Source organism: Trichogramma pretiosum, unplaced genomic scaffold, assembly GCF_000599845.2.
Source record: "Trichogramma pretiosum strain Unisexual culture from Peru unplaced genomic scaffold, Tpre_2.0 scaffold18, whole genome shotgun sequence".
Lineage (NCBI taxonomy): Eukaryota > Metazoa > Arthropoda > Insecta > Hymenoptera > Trichogrammatidae > Trichogramma > Trichogramma pretiosum.
In genome coordinates, this window is record NW_019641681.1 from 1,131,350 (window position 1) to 1,152,872 (window position 21,523).

Sequence of the window (21,523 nt, forward strand, 5' to 3'; positions counted from 1 at the left end):
CGCTATACGCGAGGCCCAGCTAGTATAAGCAGTAGTAGCAGTAGTAGCAGCGGCTAAACGCGGCGCGTCTCTCTCTCTCTCCCGCGCGCGCGAGCGGACGAGGAGGAACAGTAGTGCAGCCAAGGCAGGTATTCGAGCGTAATAATAAGGCAGCAGGCCAACCAAGTGTGTGCGGCCCAATCATTACGTAACGAGTGGCAGATATGAGTTTACGATATATGTGTATCTGTACCTGTCTGTTGATGTGATTCTGTTGTATCTGGTATAAGCTATAACATACCCCTTTTGCTCCGAAAAATAGATCAATTATTTTTCTTTTTTTCTTTTTTTTCGCTTTGATCGCGAGATCGAACTGCCATCGCATACCAATCGCATAGTACAACGTAAAAGCATAATACAATATAAAATTCGAGCTTCTCTCTCTGCGGGGTGGTACTGGTTGGTGATACGGTGGTGGTACGTTACATAACGACGTAATGCGTATACAATACGTGCGTAAATGTGTGCGTGTCCGTACAATACAACGTTATATATCTATATGTATGTATTGCAGGGCGGCGCGTATTATAATGGTCATTGGCTCGACAGAATTTCACGCACGCGGCCCATTATCGCATCGTTACACGCCACGTCGTTATATTATCTGCTCGGCCGCTGTTGCTTCACTCATGCCTCGCGTATTGCAGCAGCAGGAGTAGCGGCAGCACAAGTCCTCATTATCCGTCCGCTCCGGTATAATCGTTCTCATCATCATCATTATCATCGCACGCGCGCGCGAGCGAGCGGGCACACACGAGTATACATCCACACACATACGTTCAGCTGCAGCTTCTCAAGTCAATGATCCGTAGTTCGCTTCTCTCTCTTTTGCTGATCTGCTGCCTACTCCCTCTCTTTCTCTCTCTCTACCTCAGTCTTGATTATGACGGAGCTCGCGCAAACGCGAAGAGAGCACAAAATTTTGCATATCTCTGATACAGGCCGACGCTCGTGCACATCATGCGTGGAGGATTCTTTTCTTTGACCAGGCAGAGGATATATTTCGTAGAATAATAAACTCGAGAGCTTATCTTTATGCGCATACAGCATGTATAGAAGCTGCGCAGAGAAGTTTCGTCCTTTCCTCTTCCTCTCTCACTCGGGCCCGTAAACTACTTATTGGCACGAAATCTTCATTGCCTCGTTACATCGATAAGCAGCAGCGCGGCCTTATAGCCAGCTCGCAGACTTAATAGTAGAAGAGAGAAGAAAAGAAGAAGAACTATCGTTAATGAGAAGTAACTGATAAAACGCCCGAATCGGCCAGTGGTGGCGGCGTCGGCCTCGCGAAAACCTCGCAATTAAGAATACAAACAGGTTCAACGAACTAGTAATATAGAATTCCTTCTCGACTTTGAACTCGAATCATCATCGCTGAAGCAATGCATTACACGGAATTTTTTAAAATGCTTTTTTCCTTCTTTTTTATTTCTCCCTTTTTTCCTTTCTGTCAAGCGAGGGAAAAAATTTCGGGCCACGATGATATTACGAAACGGTCCCAAAAATTGTCAAAAAAATATAAACAAACAAAGAGCGGTAGGACGAGTAGCTGCGATAAAATTAAAAAATAAAATAAAAAACATTTCCGACATTGACGAAGAGAATAAAAATATACTCGAAAACGACATTATCAAGCTCGCAAAAATTTTCGTGAGAAATAAAATTTGAAAAGTCGTTAGGAGTAAATGATATACCGATTTATATTCGCTCGCTTCTCTCGGCAGTGGACTGTGCAGCCAACGACCGCTGCTGCAGCAGCACACACATACACATTATACACGCGCGCGGCCGGGCAAGTGCATTAACTATATATGTACTCGAACGTGTATTATCGTTATTAAATGAAATAGCTCCGAAGGGCTTGTTTATGTCATAAAAGTACAGAGCTGCGTTTACGTGGTTGTTATCGTTATTATTTGAAAGCGCAGCACTGCACATGTGCAGTGCATTGCCGTGTGGTGATGCACATGCGTGCCGTGTGTAAAGCTCCTTACGTGTAGAGTATGTGAAAATTTGATAGCTCGTGCATCAGTGTTGAAATCAATTGTACGTCGACGTATTAACTTCGAAGTTTCCCCCCCTGATGATTCGCGCGTCGTAATATAACGTCGCTATAAATATTTCAGTTTTAATTCAACTATGCTTATAACGTCGAGAAAGACGCGGATGCTGAAAAGGTTCGACGTTCCCTTCTTTTTTTTCATCTTGACTCTCCGTCCACTAAAGTACCCAAAACTCATGGTGTACGTGTAACGTTAGGGCGCAAAATTGCGTACATCTCAATAATTACAGGTCTCGTCGCTGGCCAAAGGAGAGTGTATACTACCGCCCAGCGCGCCTCGTAACGCGTCGCCCGAAAAGTCATATCCATCATTTCGTATCTTAACGCGCGTCTTTGCATTAAAAAAAATTTTTTTTTCTCTCTTTCAAAGTTGCGAGAGCTCCGACGAAATTAAAAAAAAAAGTATAAAAATTACTCAAAACAGGAGGGCGCGGTACGAAACGCGCGCGCGCGTGCAATCCTTACTACGATCTTTACGGGACTGCGTCGAATATTATTCTAAAAGTTCGTTGCTACTCTCACAGCTCTCGGCTCTTGCTCCGCTTCGGGGTGAGCGTTCTGCACGGTACATATTATATGTAAGGCGGCAAAATCGTTAAAGTTGCGCGTCCTGCGTTCGAACTGAGAGGAGTGTTCTTTTTTTTTATTACCTACCAACCCATCGATTGTCCGAGGTCATCGTCCCCGTGCCTATGTGTGTGTAATATGCGTTCGTACGTTTATACGTGCGTCGTTTTTCGGTGAAGTTTACAAGCTTGCTCGAATGCCACCGTGTGCATCCGACAGAAGTGGCAGTCTCGATGGAGACTTCTTCTCTCTCACTCGTTTTTTTTTTCAAATTTCAAGGACGAAAACTCGCGGGAGAAATTAATCGACGCCATTTAGTCGCTTGCAACTCCGCAGAGTGATCAGGCGCGCGCTCGACTTTACTTTATCCGTGAACGGGGCTCGCAATAGTCGTCGAGCGCTGCAGCTCGAGCTGCCTTATATTACACTGCTGCGCACACTGCACACATACACATACACATAGAGAGAGAGAGACTCGAACGTGCGACACCCAAGCGTGCCGTATATCATTTCGTGATTTATACGATATTATTATTACTCCCGTGGCTGCAGCAGAGGCACGCGAGAGCCCAGCGCACTTCATTTTTTTCCTCTCTTTTTATTCCTTATCCTCCTCCTCCTCCTTCTATTGCTGCCGTTGCTGCAGCACGAGGCGCGCACGCACAATTAATCGTAAATCATATCGTCAACCTAGAAACAATTTCCTAACGGGATACGCACGCGACGCGAGTGCAGCTTTGAATTATATTATACACACGTATATACGTATGACTCTTATCCTAATCATTTTGCCCGAGTGACAAAGGGACGAAAAGTATGGCATATGTATGTAGTTGAATGAAAAAAAAAGAAGAAAAAAAAATGAATCGCGTTCTTACACATACGCGAGCAATGAGGGATATCTCTCGCGTCGTAAGCGTCATTACCATGATCGAGATCCTAGAAAAACGTCACGTATCGTCAGCTAACGACTCTCTGCAGCTGTTCGATCGCGAGCGATTAAAGCGGGACATCGGCTCGCGTATTTATATATATATCCCCATCCACTGTATGTATACATATAGAGTCGTATATAGTCGTCGCGCGGAGGATAGAGTCGCCCCGTTGATATCTCGTTGAGAGAAATTAAGCCCTCCCGTTATAATAGATAATCCCTCTCTGCGCTCGCGCTCACTCACTCTCTGTGTGCTTTTAGCTGCACGCAAAAACATCCGCATCGCGAGCAGCCGAGGATACTTTTACGTCTTTCTTTCTCTCTCTTGCCTTGTATACATAGACAAACGAGCGGCTCTTAATAAGGCAAAATTTCTCTCTTCTTTCCGGGCAAATTGTTATTACTATGAAACTCCGGAAGTTGCGAGTTATCGGTGCGCGCGCGCGGGGCCCTGTACGCTTATATACTCACACACACACACATCATCCCGAGACCAGAGAGACGAGATATCGACTCCTCTGTTGTTGCCGTTGTTGCCGTTGTTGTTGTTGTTGTTGTTGTTGCCGATGCGAAAAAGGGATGATGCTCGCGTGTGCACGATGATATAATTTCAGTTCCTACTCCTCGCTCTCTCGCTCGTTCTCTTCTCTCTGTGTGCGCTGGTAACTATATGTATACATAAGGGCACAGAACCAAGGAAAAAAATCGACGAGAGCGTTATTAGTTTGCAGACTCTTCTTCGATGATAGAGCTCCGGCGGAGCAAAAGGGAGAGAAAGAGAGAGACGGATAAAAATGTAGATGTGTACCTGCAGCGCGCGGCGCTGTGATTACATACGTGTGTGCGAGCGAGCGTGCGCTGTACATCTATATAAGCTATGCGAATTGCGCGCACATGGTAGGGAATTTTTCATGGAGCTCGCTGCCGCTGCTTCGGCTGCTCGGAATATGTTTTTTCAAGTCAATGCCAGACGGTATAATATAAATTATGTGATTTTTCGCATCGGTTAATCGGCGATATATTCGAGAAATGCGATCGATCGGATTTCTTCTTAGCTTTTTTTACCCTCTTGGCTCGTTCGCAGCGATCCCCGCGTTGCCTTACAATACTACCAAGTGAACGTAAGCTCGTGAATTTCCAGAAATTCAAAACGAATTTATGAAATTTTCTTTCGCTCGTTTTTGTGAGCGTGTGCGCCTCCTTTGTCGATCTCTAAATAAATCGTCGAAAAATAATAAGGCGAGCACAGGTGCGTAAGCGCGCGCACGGGTTGCTGCTCTCGGAATGACAAAATAACGTTATGTGCAGTAAATATTTTCTCTCCTCTCCTGCTTCCACTCCCCTCTCACCAACGTGTTTCCTTTTTTCCTCTCTTTTGCAGAACTCACAACTCTGTAAATTATTAACCGGTATGTGCCTTTTAAACGAATTTACGACTTATACCCACGCGAGTGAGTATTTTTTCTCTCTCTCCCAAAATCATTTCAATTATCACCGCGCGCGCGCGCGGGCACGTTCTTTAGTCGTTGTATATAATACATACTACACCCCCTGCGTGAGGATTTATGCATGGCTACACGGCCTTTTGAGGCAAAATAATAAACTCGACGGATGATAAATATGCGCGCCCATGCCCGCGTACTCGCTCCGCTGCAGATTGAAAAAAAATTTGCACAAGTGCTCTTAATATAATATCTTCGACGGGTAATATAAGCGCACGTGTGTGTACCTTTCGTATATATACATAAGTCGCGAGTATGCAAGCACACACGACTATACATTAACATCATGATAAATCGCCGAAAGACTTTGGAGAGATATGTACCCCCTTGTAACGCGCGCGTGTGTGTGTGCATGTATTTATATACGGGCGGAAGAGCCAAAAAAGGGATACGTGCTATACATTGTGTTAGTATGTAAAAGCAGGAGCGCGTGTGCGATCCTCCCGAAGCAGGTTTTCATTAAAAGCCCGCAGAGTCGAGTCATCGACCGCTCACTCGCTTTTATAGCTCATTATCGAAACTTTCGAGCGACGCGCGAGGAGCAGCCACGTGTTTTGCAATACCGGAATTCGCTTCTCTTATTTTTTTATTTCCCTTCTCTCTCTTTCTTTCTGTTTTTGTCTTATTTCCCTTGTGTTTTATTCACTAGTGCAGAGATTTGTTTCTGTACGAAAGCCACATGTTATGCAACTAAACGATGGGAAAAAAAAGTCAATAAAAACTAACAAGCGGGTGCGATTTATATATTAATCGAAAATATGTTTGCCACTTGCGGATTTACAAGACTCCATCTGTTGGTAGAATCAAAAAGCCCATAATCAGATATGATATCTTTGAATAGAAATAAATCTTGTTACGATACCAAACGATTTGTAGAATATTAATCCTTAAATTTTTCCACGAAAACTTAGGAACAAATTAATAAATTCTATTGGCATTTAAATGAATTTTACTTTTTACAGCACTTCATATAGAGCTGCGTTTTAGAAATGAGTTATATTATTTATAGCACTGCGTGGCATAAGTTAAAATTTATGGCACGCTTTTCTGTGACATAAATGTGAACTTAGCACAGTGCTATAAAATGTTGTACGTAAAGTACTATAAAATTTAATTTTTATATGTATTTGGATTAACATTTTTTCAAGTGTAAGCTTTTCATATTAATTTGTTACTTTTATTCAATACCATCAATGATAATTTGATCAATTCAATATAATACAATTGAATTTTTTTTATTTCCTCTCGACAATGTTAATGCTGGTTCTTTTCAAAAAATTGATCACGAAACGCGATCTTAAATGTGTCGTTTGACCGAGCAATCTGCACAAAAACGCAGAATGCACCAACACACGCGAGCTATTCACTCCTCTAGCTACTCAACGCGCGTAGAGGATTTTCACTTCAAAAAAAAAAAAATTAAAAAAACAAAAAGATTTCGAGTCGAAAGGATAATAACCGAAAGAGAGGGAGGGAGGATAAAGAATAAAGAGGAGCACCTCGAGAGGCAGCAATTATCACTGCTTTTAACGTTCTCGTTCAACAGCAACAGTTACAGCAACAGCAGCAGTGGCAGCAAAGTGAGTTCGCGCGAAACCGCAGTAAAACGAAATTTCGTTCGGTATTACGCGCGAGCGCTCGCTAAAAGATGTGTTAGTATGTGTGTGTACGTGTGTAAGTGTGTTGTAGGTAACACACATTTAGCCCGAAGCGCATCGCCGCCGTGTAGTCTTAGTCGTCGTCTTCGTTGCCGACGTCACGCTTCATTTCAACTCTTTCTTTCTCTTTCTCTCACCTTGCTCCGTCTTCTCTCTCTTTCGCACTATACTACGTCCCTCATGCCGCATCAGCGAGCCGCCGCGTCCGCACGGTAAAAGCGAAAAGAGTCTCACTTTATTCGCGGGCTATTAAACGATGACTCTCTCGAGTGTGTATATATATATATACGTGGTTGCGCGCGTAAATATGGAGAGAGAGAAGAAACGGGCTTGAACGGTTGTTTGCTTCGCGGCAACACAATAATAACGTTCAAAGGCCGAGAGAGACGACGCCAGGACCTCTCGACGCGATTTTTCGAGGATGCCTCCACTTCGACTGCGCGCATTCCGCCTTTTGTGCTGCACAACACACACACACACACACATACATATAATATACCATCAAAGGGAAAGACAAGGGAACGCAGCCGCAGCAGAGAATCGACGTTCGTTCGGCTATGCGCGAAGGGAATTTTTTTTATTAACATTGTTGAAGCGGCCGAATCGACTCCTAATAAAGAGCCTCCTCTCCGACCTATATGGCCCTGTGTTCGCTCGTCAGTTGTTTTTCGATGGAATCGTTCCACGGATCCTCATGCTGCGTCGATGGAATAACATTCGTCGGAATTTCTGGCTAAAATTAATTGGAAAATGGAAGAAAATAGTTCAGGTTGGGGTGAGAGGTAGTTTTTCGATCCGATAAATTCTCTGTTACTTTTGGTTTGGTTTTTACACACGCTTAAAAAAAAAAGAAGAAAAAAAGGAGAAGAGAGGACCTTTTTGTCGATCTATGCGGGCTGTGCAAATATTCGCGGAGATTCCGCCAGAGCGCAGAGAAAAAGAGAATATGTATGCAAAGAGCCAAAAAAAGCAGCAGCAGCAGCCGCACACGTAAAAGCCCGTATATATATAGCGAGACGATATTTGTCGAAGGTTAACATTACCGTTGTGTGTATTATACATGTATATATAGCAGCAGAGAATCGTATAACAGGCGAGCGCGCGCGGGCGCACAGGTGAAGGCGGTGAAATTGAATTTACTCACTTGTTGACAGTTGCCGATTCCTCCTCTTGTGCCCCTGAAACATACATATATGAAAAAACGGTTAGTCTCTCTGTCGCACAGAATATACTCGTATACAGTAATATTATTATATTTTTGAAAGGTACAAAAAAAGCCGTGAAATATAACGCGTCCGCGCGACTTTTGATATTAAAAACATGCGCGACTAAAAAGCGTGCACGGCATATACAATACGTAAAATATATACAACGCATAACATACAGAGTCGCCAGAGAAGTATATAAAAAATTTTCTGCGCTGGCCTCAACGGACTGCGGAATATTTGTCCCATAATCCGCGCACGAGCGGGGGCAAGTCGCCTGCCAGGCCCACATATGCCGTGCTTCCTCCATTTACTGCTTGCGCTTCGTATGTGTGTATATATACGCTCGTAGCCGTTAATTATGCACGCGGGGCGCGTGTTCGCGTTCGCGTCATCATAACGTTATTTGTGTGTGTGTGTGTGTGTGTGTGTGTATACCGAGCGCAAACCCGGGCGTGCATCGTTCGCTCGCTCGTTGGCATCCGTTACTCATGTGGAGCTGTGTTTGTGTTTGCGTGCATATAACGTATAGTACGTAGTATAGTCAGTCAAGTTTTAAAGCTTCGCTCGGCTTCGGCTCCTCTATATATATAAAGTAAAGCCATCGGAGAGAGAGAGAGAGAGAGAGAGTACAGCAGTTCGTGCAAACCGGAAAATCCACCAAAGTCATTTGTTATCTGTGACGAGCGGCGGCAAAGTCGTCGTCGTCGTCGTCGTCTCTAGCTCTAGCCTAGGCCATATAGACTCGAGAGCGTCTTAACTATCGAGCTTTGAACCACGCGCGCGCTCGTCTCTCTCTGTACGTAGAGTATGTGCCTCCACGGAAGAGGAGACGATTACACTCTGCTGCCGCTGATGTTTGCTCCTCTCGCTTCTCTCCTCTCCTCTGAGAGAGAGTGACTAGGTTGATGTATACGAGCGTGTGTGCATGTGTGCGCTCGCGGGTCCAAGTACACGTACTCGGGGCTTTAAATGCCCCTTTTTTTCGCTAGATTTTTCCGCTCCTTCGGTTTTATTTCTATTGACTTATCTAGCAGCAGCGGCAGCGAGGCACTAGCGGAACGAGCGAGACGCTTGTAACACGCCACAGACTTCGATATATAAACGAACCTCGAGTTTCGATTTCCCCCGGCCTCTCTCTACATATCCTCTCCTCTGTGTTTTTTTCTTTTTCATTTCCTCCAATAAAAACATACACACACACAGACACGAAATATCACCGCGAAAAATCTCCAATCTCGTAAAATGAAATCATCGCGGCGTCGGTGGCGGGGGCATTCATAATATAAAGCATGAATTTCATAAAACAGCAGTACATACATGGGGCGCGCTTGCACATATACAGACGTTATACCCGGCGCAGAGCAACGAGTGCGGGCGTTTCGCCGCAAAACTAAAGTGCTCAACAACTTTGGGCAAACTTATGAGCCTCTCCTCTCTGACTCGTTGCTGGTGCTGCTGAAACGGCCAACATCATACGATATAACTATACGTGCTATATACATGCCGGGACCGTGTATACCCTTCGTCATCGGTATTATTGCGCTCGGGCTCGCGCTCCGAAATTTTCGCGCGCTCATATACGTATTATACATTCTTCTGGTGGCAGACACACATATACATGCACACACTTGCACTTACGATATAGACGGCAAACCCCGTAATTACGCAAAATCTTTCTCTCTCTCTCTTTCGCTCCGTGCGCAATATATACAGGTAAAAACATAGGGTTATACATGTTACAAGAAGAAGAAGGAGAAGAAGAAGTTAAAGCCGAGAGAGAGAGAGAGAGAAAGAAAAACAGCTCCTCGGCTATATATGTAGCGCGAGAGATGGAAAAGCTCTCGAGGCAAATTGCGCTTATTTCCCCGGTGCTCTGCAGCGCGCGCGCGAGCACAGCACAGAGCGGGGCACAGGTACACACACATACATATATAGGTATAGATATGGTACACACGCACGCATACACTTCCCACGGGAAGTTGTCGATTTCGAGAGACAGAGAGAGCGAGTCAAGGGATAAGACGCCGCGCTCTCGCTCGCGCGCCGGAAGCTAAAAGCGATGAATAATTTCGACCCTGAATTATTATGCGTTGAGTATATACACGCGTAGATGTATGTACAAGCGAAATTCCATCGGGGATCGTTGCTCTGCGACTTCTCTCTTTTACACGGCAAAGACTTGAATGCGCGCAGGGGGGGAGGTTGGGGGTCAAGCGATCGAGTTTCCGCGGGGGGTTGCCTTATACCTTATATCTTTGAACGATGACGAGTAGCCAAGTGGAAAATTCGTTGAATGAAGAATCCCTCTCGGGAGAGAGAGAGATAGAGAGATAGAGTAAGGTAAATATTTTCAAGATACCGAAGAAGCTCATAGGGGGAGGAGCAGCAGCAGTTGTAATACAGCTCGTGTATCGGTAAAGAGAGTGAAACGAGAGAGAAGAGATCGCGCGGCGCAGATTGTGTATTAAACCATGAGAGAGCTTCTGTGTATTATACCGAGCAGCTTCTCCAAGATGGTTTGGGACGTTAGATGTGTGTACATCTATAAGTGTATACATCTCGTGCCAAGTAAAGAGCAGCAGTAGCAGCAGCGCCGGCTGCTGAATGAGAGCTTGAGAAAAGATAAAATAACCTTCGCGATCAAGGGGGAGCCCTCAGATCGTCATTAGTAAGTACTCGATATAGAGCGAACGTCGTTTTACTTAATTGGATTGGATACACGGGCGCAAGGACGAGAGCGTACAGGAGCAGCAGCAGCAGCACGTACCAAAACCAATGGTGCGCGCGAGATCCCCAGGAGGAGGAAATTAATCACCGAATATTTCATCGTCATATACATTTTGATAATTAAATTATTGCAACGGCCCGTGCAGTATAATTTGGAGTTTTCCTTACCCTCTACTCGAAGTTCGTCGTTTGCCGATTTTTGGAGAAAACCTTGTGTACGACTTCTATATCGTGCGCGGGGGTGTGACGTGGTAACACTGGTGCATCCACTCAACTCAACTCAACAGAATATAATAACAACAACTAAAAAATCAAGCCTTATCAATCCAACACACACAAACAATTATACTGTCGAATCATTTCACATTTTTTTTCTCTGTATCTCTCATTTAATATCGCACTCGTGGTTAACGATCTCTCTCTGTTTGCCTTAGCAAGGATAAGCGAACACGCGCGGCGCGAGTCACTATAATACGAGACAGCCACTGATTCGCGCCGAGAGCAGTTTGTATACTATAGAAAACAACGCGTTACGATGTATACGGCGCCTTTCTCTGTGTATATATATATATTAGCTCCGGTGTAAAATGTATATATACGCAACGGCACGAGAGAGAGGATCGCGCGCGATGCCGGTCGCAAAGTCACTGCAAGTTTGCGCGATACCCGAAAGCGCCAGAAGCGATGAGGCCACACGACTCGCGCGACTCGACTTCTACCTCTCCGCTGCCTGTCGAGTGCTGCTGCTGCTCGCCGTTGTGCCGTGCAGTTCTGCCGTCGTCGAAGCGAGCGCATGCGCACGCACGCCACCTATCCACGAATATCCTCGCAGCAGCATATCCTCGCGCGCGCCTTCGCAGTTTCGCGATACAGATACACTGTTAACGTTTACTCTTTGCTCGCTTATGTGTGTGTATTATTTTGTATATATATCAGTGCCTCTGTATCCTATACTGCCTACACACATGTAGTATACATATTCAACGTGTATGCAGGGGACTCGAGTGCACCTGTCCTCGCGTTATACTGTGCAGCACGTATAGTAACAGCACAGCTCGAGCCACTCGTGGCTACCGCAAGTGGGCACGTATAGTTATGCGTAACGTGCAAAAAGCTACCGAGCATTCACTAACACACACACACACACACACACACACACACACACACACACACACACACACACACACACACACACACACACATATATCGACCCGAGAACTATTGCAGAGACGAGAGAAGATGATTCCGCGACGACGGCCGTTGCACTGCAACAGGTTGCGCGCTTTCGAAAATCGAGCGGCGGTTGAACGCCCGCAACGAATTCGCGAGTCGCGAGGTGTCCATCCGAGAGTTACATTTCCAAGTATATCGATCGTTTATCGTACAGCTCATAGTGTTCCGAGATTCAGTTTAACAAAGTAGATTTCAAGAAATGAACATCGCGAGTCGTAGTTGACCAAAGTTTTTGGCGGTTCCGAGCCAACGAACGTTCGTATAGAGTAACGAAACATTTTGAAATTTCGAGCACGCATACAGCGCATAAAAAGCGGTTGGAACGCAGAGCTCCGATTATGAATACCAAGCAAATATATAATACGAAGGTGAGTATGATACACAATTTAACGTGTATGCAAGTACACATACACAGACATACAAACAGCCATTCACGGATGTAGTGCAGTCGCAGACACACACACACATATACGGACGGTACAACATCGCGGGGTGTTATTCAAAGCTACATTACCGCGAGTTTCTCGTTCTCTTTCATTCCGAGATGCCTTTTGCTTTCGCGCGAAGCACAAGTCGTATATATATCTAATTTCCGAATGTACCGGTGTATACACAACGTAAAGCTATGAAAAGATCTGCATTTTATTCGCACAGACAAACTCATACGTATATAATAGAGACCGCAGAGCGCAGAGATAGACGTGCGTTTTCATTAGCTTCGGCCGGGACTCGCGCACAGGTATGTCGATAGACGTTCTATTATACATAATATGCGTTCGTCAATTTTTCCAGCGGTAGTAGCCGGGCCGAGTTTTTCATCGCGCCATTCAACGGTCGGGCGCATTTTCGAGTCTTTCGACCGACTGCCCTAACCTCTTTCGTGCATTAGATTACGAGGGGCATAAACGCAGATTACGAGTACGATGCCGGTCGTTATTATATAGAGATATTGCATACACGATGTCGCGCAATACGTCCACTTTTACGAGGCTCGTATTTTTCCTCAACCTCGTAGTACTTGCACAGCAGCTCTTATGTATATGTATAAACCACCTGTGTGTGTAGTCTAGGCAAATTTTAGCGAGATTCGCTGCGCCTGATATCGCGAAAAACGCCTAATACTCGGCGGGCCGTCGTCGCTGCTGTTGTCTCGGTCCTATTATAAGCGAGTTACGTTATCAAGAAACTCGAATGTTTATAATTTTTATGAAATATTTTACGGCGTTGCATACACTTATAAGCCAGCAATACAACATCGTTCTCTTCGTTGCAACGCGTATTTATATACGTATGTTCTCCACAACGAGCGTTGAAAAACATAATTATCCTCGCTCTCGTATTTACGCCAGTGGGTGTTGTGTGCGTATGAGATTTTTCCTCTTTTTTTTTCTTCTTTCACTTTTTTTTCTCCATTTTTCCTTCGCACGAGCTTATCTTTATAACCCGATGGTGCGACGCTGCGAAGCTTGACGATGCCAACTCGTGTACCATACATCGCACCAGTAGATAGCGCAGAGTTGTTGCTTTTTTGTATAGTTGAAATTTCAAATTTCAATTCGCACTACGGTGCAGAATTATTATTTCACGCCCTCCGATTTTAGTACCCAATTCGTACGTAATTACGTTTTGAATTTGTGTTTCAGATTTTTCGCTCAATGCCGTACATATAATAGCTGCTGCTGCTGGCCGTATATATTTATACGAGAAACGGAGAGACTGGAAAATGTAAGTAATTTTTTTTTCCTCGCCAACTTATATATATACCTACATCCGTTTGATAAAAAAAAGTAGAAGGAGAATCTGCGGAACGATGTGGCGACGCGGCGAGCAATTTCTTGCACTAGCAATATTATAAATGAGATAAAATTCACTTGTATTACATTAGGTGCACGCGGCGCGCGCGCGAATCTTCCCGTCCTGCAGACGCACCTTCGCTCTTTTTCTATATAGGTATAAAACGTATACATGTATACGCGGCTGCGGAGATCAAAGAGGCCTTTTCTCACAGTTTTTTCCTCGCTTGCCTCACTCTCTCTCTCTCTCTCTCTCTCTCTCTCTCTCTCTTTCTCTCTATCTCTTTCTATTCTACGCAAAAAGACCAAGATTTATAAAGCTAGACGAAAGTCTAGCTCGAGGGCGCGAATCGTTAAAAAGGAAGTTCAAGATGGTTTTTCCTCTTTTCGAAGGTACTAAGCTCGCGCAAAGAGGCAGCCTTTGCCCGAGGTCAGCTCTTCTTGGCTTTTACACTCTTGTACACGTGCTTGTGTATGCTGTGTGTGTAGATGTGCGTTGAATTTACCCATAGCAAAACGCGCGCGTTCCCTTCGATCGTCTCGCGATAACGTCTCGCCGCCGCCGCCGAGCGCGGCAATTTCTATCTGATATATAAATGGAGAGAAAAGGATGGAATTCTGCGACTTATATACGCCGAGAAAAGGGAGAAAGAGCCGCGTGCGAGCAAAAGAGATAATTTTTCCCTTTTAGCAGATGTTCGATATTCGTGCGCGCATTATTATATTGCGTGTAATACGCATTAATAGCGCGGCAATGAGTACGCAATTATAAAAACCACACGAGCCTCGCAGCAGCAGCAGCAGCAGGAGTACGTCGAGCGGCCGCTTCTGTGATATACGCATATATAAAATCAAACGAATATGGACGGGTTATAATCCGCAGGCAGGGATTTTGTGCCGCTGCTGCGTAATATTATGTGCGTGTAAAAAGGACGAATTAAAAGGTACTTGGAAATAAAACCAAGTGTCACGCCTGCTCGGCTCTCGTGCGTACACGTACGCGTGCGGATTGGATTATCTTTTTGCCCTCTCTGTGTCGCTCTCGTTCTCTCGATCTTTTGCCTCGTACATGTACGAGTTGCGACGCGCTCCGGGCCGACTATCTTTCTTGGACACTTTTTGCTCGCAGCTTTTCTTCATATTATTATACATGCGTATTGCCATTTCCTGCATATATTTGCATTTTCCCTCTCTCTTTCTCTCTTTGGGGCAACAATTTACGCCTCTAATTGCGTGCACGCGCGAGCTCGTACTCCTTATACATCTATCGATTGCCCTTATCCTCGCCTGGCAACACATGTAAAAGGGTTGCAGCGGTATATCGCGCTCTATGCGCGCCTGGAATATAAAGCGCGAGCGTCTATCGTCCGCGTTTATATAGGCCCTCTGAGATAAGAAGCTTTTCTTCCTCCCTTTCTTCATTTTCTCGTGTGCTGTGCAGTTTCGAATATGTGCGCGCTTCGACGTCCTCCGCGCTGTGGTGCCTCTCGTCGTCGTCGTCGTTGTTGCTTTATCACGCATTAGGTGCGCGCGCGCGCGAGCCGAGCTTTCCTTATCGAACTCTCGCGTGTGTGTACGCGCGATGAATAGTCATAAAATTTGCTAAATAATGCCTCGCAAGAACGTGTGTGTGTGTGTGTGTGTGCGCGCCTGCACGTGCGCTCACAGGCACCTTGCACGCATACAGAGCTTATACACACACACAAACGCACGAATGTAAATTATTAATTTTTTTGCCTACACTTTATGCGGCGATTCATAATCGAGATAACTCGAGGAGGTTTAAAATACAGCGTATACAGCATAAATATTGCGCAATAATGTCATAATTATCGGCGTTCTCGAGCGCATGTACGTGTACGCTTGTTTTCCTCTCTTCCGGGACTGTGCACCACCACACGGCAAAGCTCACGTGTGTACAGTGGTAGCTTGCTATATACGTCCGCCAAAATAAAAACCCGAAAAAACTCACCCTAATTAACGTTCCGCGAACACGAGCTGCGCGCGTGCAGCACTCGTGTTAACGCCGATTCTTTTTCCCTTTTTTTTTGCTGTAATTACTCCGTACGCGCGTAATCTTCATTCGCTTACATGCGTACTATACGGAAAATTAAGCGACGGATAAAATGAGAAAGAGGTATATGTATGTGCGCTGCGTACTGTATCCGCGCCAGAAATGCAGAGCGCAAACTGATTTACGCTTATCGGCGCGTACACGAGTTTTATATACCGTATTTTACATATGTGCTCCCCATTACAATGGGCCGGCGAACTTTTAACACGAGTTTATATGTGTATAAGAGTCGCGTACACAGAATTTAACATATTAGCAATCGTGTGATCGAAGTAATTTCCTCGCTTGGAGCGTAATTTTTTCATGCTTATTTCGAGCGTATAACCTGGCAATTATTTCAACGCAAGCCGCGTGCGTGTGCTTAGTTATACCGCGGCAGATACTTGCTGTGTGTACCTGCGAAGAGAAATAGATATGCAGCAGCATCGGCAGAGGAAAACGTTACTGCGGCAATAATTGTTTTCCATTCGAAAATAGCTCCGATTGCCGCATACCCGCTGTTCTTGCAGTTCAGCTACAGCTTCTCTCTCTCCCTCCTTTTTTAATCGTTGCGCGCTGCAAAAGGATATTATCGGAAAATTGCGAGCGCATCCACACACAGCCAACGGTCGTAAGTACAATTTTCAATGAAACGCACCGTGTGTGTGTGTGTGTGTGTAATTACACGTTTTATATAATAATATTTTATATAATGCGAGGGTAATATAGAGATTTTAATACCGAGAAAACTACGCGAATGAGAGACGAGTATGAAAGAGCGAGAGAAAAATGATTTCCCTTAAAACTATTATAAACGCGCTCGTGGTTTATGCGCCAAGGATGTGCATCGTATACATGCGCTCTCACACACGCTAACATATGAGAAAAGAGGCAAAAGCTCGTAGTTTTGTTTCCAAGAAAAGTACGGGTCGCAAGCGTAGTGTAGTAGTATTGTCGTCCGCCTTGCTACTTTGCGATCGCAATGGCTCCCCGTATACATCATCATGGATTCCCATCGCATATAGCTTCTTAATCACAGGAGATATATATTTAAAACGCGCGCGCGCCTATACTTTCCAAGCCATAGCGTATAACAACGTTATAAAGCGGAATATCCATCACGACGACGAGAGAGATAGGGAGGGAGAGGAGACCTGCTACCGCCTTTGAGTAGTCTTTGCCTAATTCGATTTATTATATATACCCAGACACGCGCGGGCATATTATACAAGTGCAGCTTAGCCGAGCTACCGATCTTGCCCCCGATCGTGTGCATTATTGCTCACCCTATAAATAAAACTAGATGCTTATAAATAGCCTCGAGTTATCACCGCTCGTTCGTTCGTTCGAGCTCGCTCGCGTCCTTCTTGGCAATTATTCGCGCGCTGCAGTGGCGGCGGCAGAGATTCACGAGACTGGAACAGAGCTGCAGCAGCAACTTTGCATAAACATTATACGCGCCTTATAGTGCGGCGGCAGAGCGGCGACTCCCTCGGTTACGCGCCGCGCCGACTCCTTATGTATGTACGGCGGCTTCGGTTTTATTCCTTGTCGTTGTTGTTCTGTTGTTGCTTCTGCTCCTGCATGCTGCCGAGCTCCTATCGTTTTACATCCTACCGTTTATCGTTTGATTAATAATCAGTTTTATCGAAAACGATATAATACGAGCGCCTGTGCGTGAGCGACTTATATCGACGACGTGGGAGTGGCTGACTTTTTTTGTATTACATTGAAATATCTATTCGAAACCACCGAGTACAAAAAAAAACATTTAAAAAGCCCCCGAAGATTTTTATCTCAATCTTTCCACGAGCGTACGCACGGATTTACGTAAATGAAAACTCCGTACATTTTGCTGTATAAAGCCGAATAAATGCGTTTCTCCTAGCTGAGGGTTCATAGGTACACGTGTGTGTCAGTACCGGGGCAGAGTCGCGCGCGCATTGAAATTGGACCGGGAGGAGTTTTGCTGTCGCTGCGGTGCTGCTGCTGCTGCTGCTGCTGCTGCGCTGCACGCTGATGGCTTTGGCCCCGGCACTTAGGGAAATTGAGGTGGAATGGCACGCGAGAATTTCTCTGTTTGGAGGGTTCTTCTCTCTCCGGCCTCGACGCTTATGCTCTCTCCCTGTGTGTATATATACGTGGCTCGTGATGGGTTTTTGGCACGGCTTCCCGGAGCTTCAAGTTGTTTGCCAATCGACGGAAGGGCCAAGTGTGTAAGATTTTTTTGCCCCTCTTCCTCTTTTTTTGGCCCGTCGGGAAGGTAAACAATTGTTCCGATGATAAAATGGCCGCGTGTATACGCACACAGACACAATGAGGCAGGACTGTTATCGTTGCAATTATATTTCCACCGACGCAAAAGGTAAAATAACGAAGGAGAAAAATCAACGTGGTGAGAGCATATTTTGTGCTTATTAAATTATGCCGCAGTAGCAGCAGAGCCTGAGAGCTTGAGCATTATACAAACAGAAGCAGCAGCAGCAGCAGCCGCCGCCCCGGCATCATCGGGCATTAAGCTCTGCTCCTGACGCTGAATATAGCCTTTTTTCTCCGGCTATAATAAGCGCCGACATTTTTTCGCAATTATGTACGCGACTGGAGTCAAGCAGTTGCGGGTCATTACGAAGCCGGTCATAAATAAAATTCTCCAGCTTTTATGCGGTCAAAGTACCCATTAGTCAATACCATATACCCACAACGAGAGGGACTATTTGGAAAAAAATGAAGAAAACCTAGCAAAATCATATTCTCCAAGCATTAACGTTTTTATTTTTTTATATTGCAAAACACGAATGGTACGAATCGCGAATATTTACAGAATTATCGAGAGCAAAGAAGAGGGAGAAAAATGTCAATTGGCTCGTTAAAGTATTACTTATATGTACAGATACATACTATAATTTACAAGCAACGATTTTATGCGTGCGAGAGACAGGAAACGAGCTGATAGTATCAAAGCAAAGAAATTTTATACATCGTTCGATTTACGCTCGAAAAATTGTTTTATCTTTGAAATAAAATTTTACAACGAAATATTTTGCAAGTGCTCTATCAAACAGCACGAAGTCTTTCGTTCGCGTTTCTCATAAAATTCTATAAAATTAAGAATAATTACCGCTATAAAGTCAATTGCGACAACCCGTCATTATACCGACACTTTGTTGTCTCTTTTGTCTTTCAGAGGTGTGACAAAAGAGCTCGTGACAATAATTTTTTACTTTGTACATGGGTTATTCTACAACAAATGTTGCTGAAAAAAAACTCAAAATATGTACATTGATAAAAAAGATATGAGCTACTTAGTTTTATTTTTAATGTATCTACGAAGGATCTAATTTGGATTTTTATTTACGGAGAGATTAAGAAAAAATATTTGACTTTGTAAAATAGCCCACAAATGTGGCCAATGCTAGCAAAATTTCACGCGAATCTTTAAGCGAAAAATCGACAAAAGAGATCGCGATTAAGTTTAAAGCTTTTCTCGACATTCTTAGCTAATCGTTGTGTGTCTGTATATAATCGAGCTTCAATTTAGATCTCTCCATTTCACTCTCTACCGTGAGTTTTATAATTGAAAATAACGCTCCTAACTCCGTCTCGTATTGCTTGGAGAAGATCACAAAAATCTATATCGGAGCTTTCTATATCCCTCCGTGTTTATCGAAAGATGCCGTGCGCATGCTATATATAACAAGCAAAGAGGATATTATGCAAATAATCACTTTCAAACTCCGGTGCACGGGTACGTATAGGTATAGACAAGCTGACGAGGGCAAAAAATTTATCAGATTTTCGGCACCGCATTCCCCGATCTACATATGTACACAAACGTAACGGTTGTATATTTTCGATTGCGCGAGAGTCAACGGTTATTCCGGCACTCGGGCGACAGAATACATTGTACACACACGGTGTACGCGCGGCGATAGGAAAAAATTGCGAAAAAAATGCGAGTATTGGATTTCTCGCCCGTGCTAACTTTTCTAATCCTGACCCGCGTCGCGTATAAAGTAACACCGAAAGGTTCAATTAAATTTCCCCGTGTTTGATTACAAAATATATGGATACGCGCACATTCTCGCAAACGCACACACGCAGATGGATGTTCTTTTTTACACACGTGCTCCAGGCAAAAGGTTTTTGATTAAATAGCTGCCGAGCGTTGACATCATTAAAAGCTTCTCTCTCGTTCTCGTAATAAATACGCCAACAGTGGCAGCAACGGTGGCGGCGAGGAAAAAGATAGTAAGAGTGAAAATGCGTTCACTCGCGAGAAAGAGAGAGAAAGAAAGAGAGGGAGAGAAAAGTGACATTAAACGCGCGTTATGTGCGCACAGCTAAGACGACTCGACGACTGCTACAGCCGAGTCGGGTCGTTAAGGAGATAGCGCGCGCGCGCGCGTAGCCGAGATACGCGCAGGTATAGTGCCAGCTCGTGCGCACAAGCGGGCGTGCAGCTATTCCCTCGTCAGCTCGCGCACGCACAACACAGGGCCGATAAAAATGACTACGTGTGCTTGTGGGAGTATTGCTTGACAGAGGGAAATTTTTCGCTAGCCCGCGACGATATAAACATGCGCGTTTCGGTACTTGTATCGAATATTATTATCGAAGCCCACTGATGCTCCTCGAGGTCGCCATGCCCTCGCCGAGCATCATCATTAGCAGGACTATTAAAAAAGCATGCATCATTACACGACGCGGTGATCTCTTCCTACATAGCTCTCTTATGGCTCTCTCTCTCTCTCTCTCTCTCTCTTTCTCTCTTTCGTCCTTCCCCTGTGCGCACGTTATATTATGGTCTCGGAATTCCTCGATTAATCCTGTCCAACGTCTGCACGACTAATTCATGCAGCGAAAGATAGAGAGCGAGAGAGAGAAGGCCAGGATGACAAACGATGCGCGTATACGTATGGAGTTGCCTGATATATATATTCGAGCGCGTGTTATACACCGGGGGAGGACCCTTTTAATTGCTAGCTCTAGAATTTTCGTACCATACGCGAGCGAGCCGAGATTTATTGTTTCGAGAAATAACAAAAAGAAGAGCCTATGCAGCAAGAGAGAGAGAGGAGGTCGAGAGGCTAAAACTCGAGCAGTCGGGGGCGGTTGCGGCAGCAACAGCAATAACAACAGCAGCAGCAACAATCATCTATACTAGTGCGATATGCTATTATTGCAGATGGAATGCTCGACTACTTATATACTCACACACACACACACACACACACGAGCACCCACACAAGAGAGAGAAGGGAATAATATGTTTGTGTGTGTGTAAACGAGCTGTTTTGCATTAAAGCTAGATTTCGTTGCTCGATTAGCCAGCTCCACTCTCGAGTTGAGTCTACTACTATATATACCGCCGAGCTGTATCTCTCCCTCTTTATTATTTCGCGGGCACTTTAACACTTTTTTTTTATACGGACTGACGTTGCGGTTGCGACTGCTCGAGCGAAAAAAAAGAAAAGGAATGAAGAAAAGAAAAGGTACTAAATTATTGTCCCTTTTATTTTTCAAGCGTATTATATATCTCGTATTACCTATGAGAGGGAGAGCAAAAAAGGGGCAGATTCCTTAAAGTCAATCTACAGCACGGCGAGAAAGAGACGTCGTTATGTTTCTCGGCTCATAAAAGTCGCTTGAAATATCGCCGATAGACACACAGTAGCATCAGACGAGAAGCTCCGTAACTCGAAGTCGGCGTTTCTTTTTCGTATTACACAGAGAGTAGAAGCCTTCTG

The 21,523-nt window shown here is 44.7% G+C and overlaps 1 protein-coding gene across 2 annotated transcripts in view; it reads right to left on the reverse strand.

Moving 5' to 3' along the window:
• The window catches only part of LOC106652201, a 79,153-nt gene extending 67,791 nt beyond the window's left edge, over nt 1-11,362 (reverse strand). For both annotated transcript variants that reach the window (XM_014371007.2, XM_023461042.1), the window contains exons 1-2: nt 10,866-11,362; nt 7,907-7,940 (exon numbers count right to left, since the gene is read on the reverse strand). The gene's annotated coding sequence lies outside the window, so the exon portion shown is untranslated. The remainder of the gene's footprint in view (nt 1-7,906; nt 7,941-10,865) is intronic.
• Between the last annotated feature and the right edge of the window lie 10,161 nt (nt 11,363-21,523).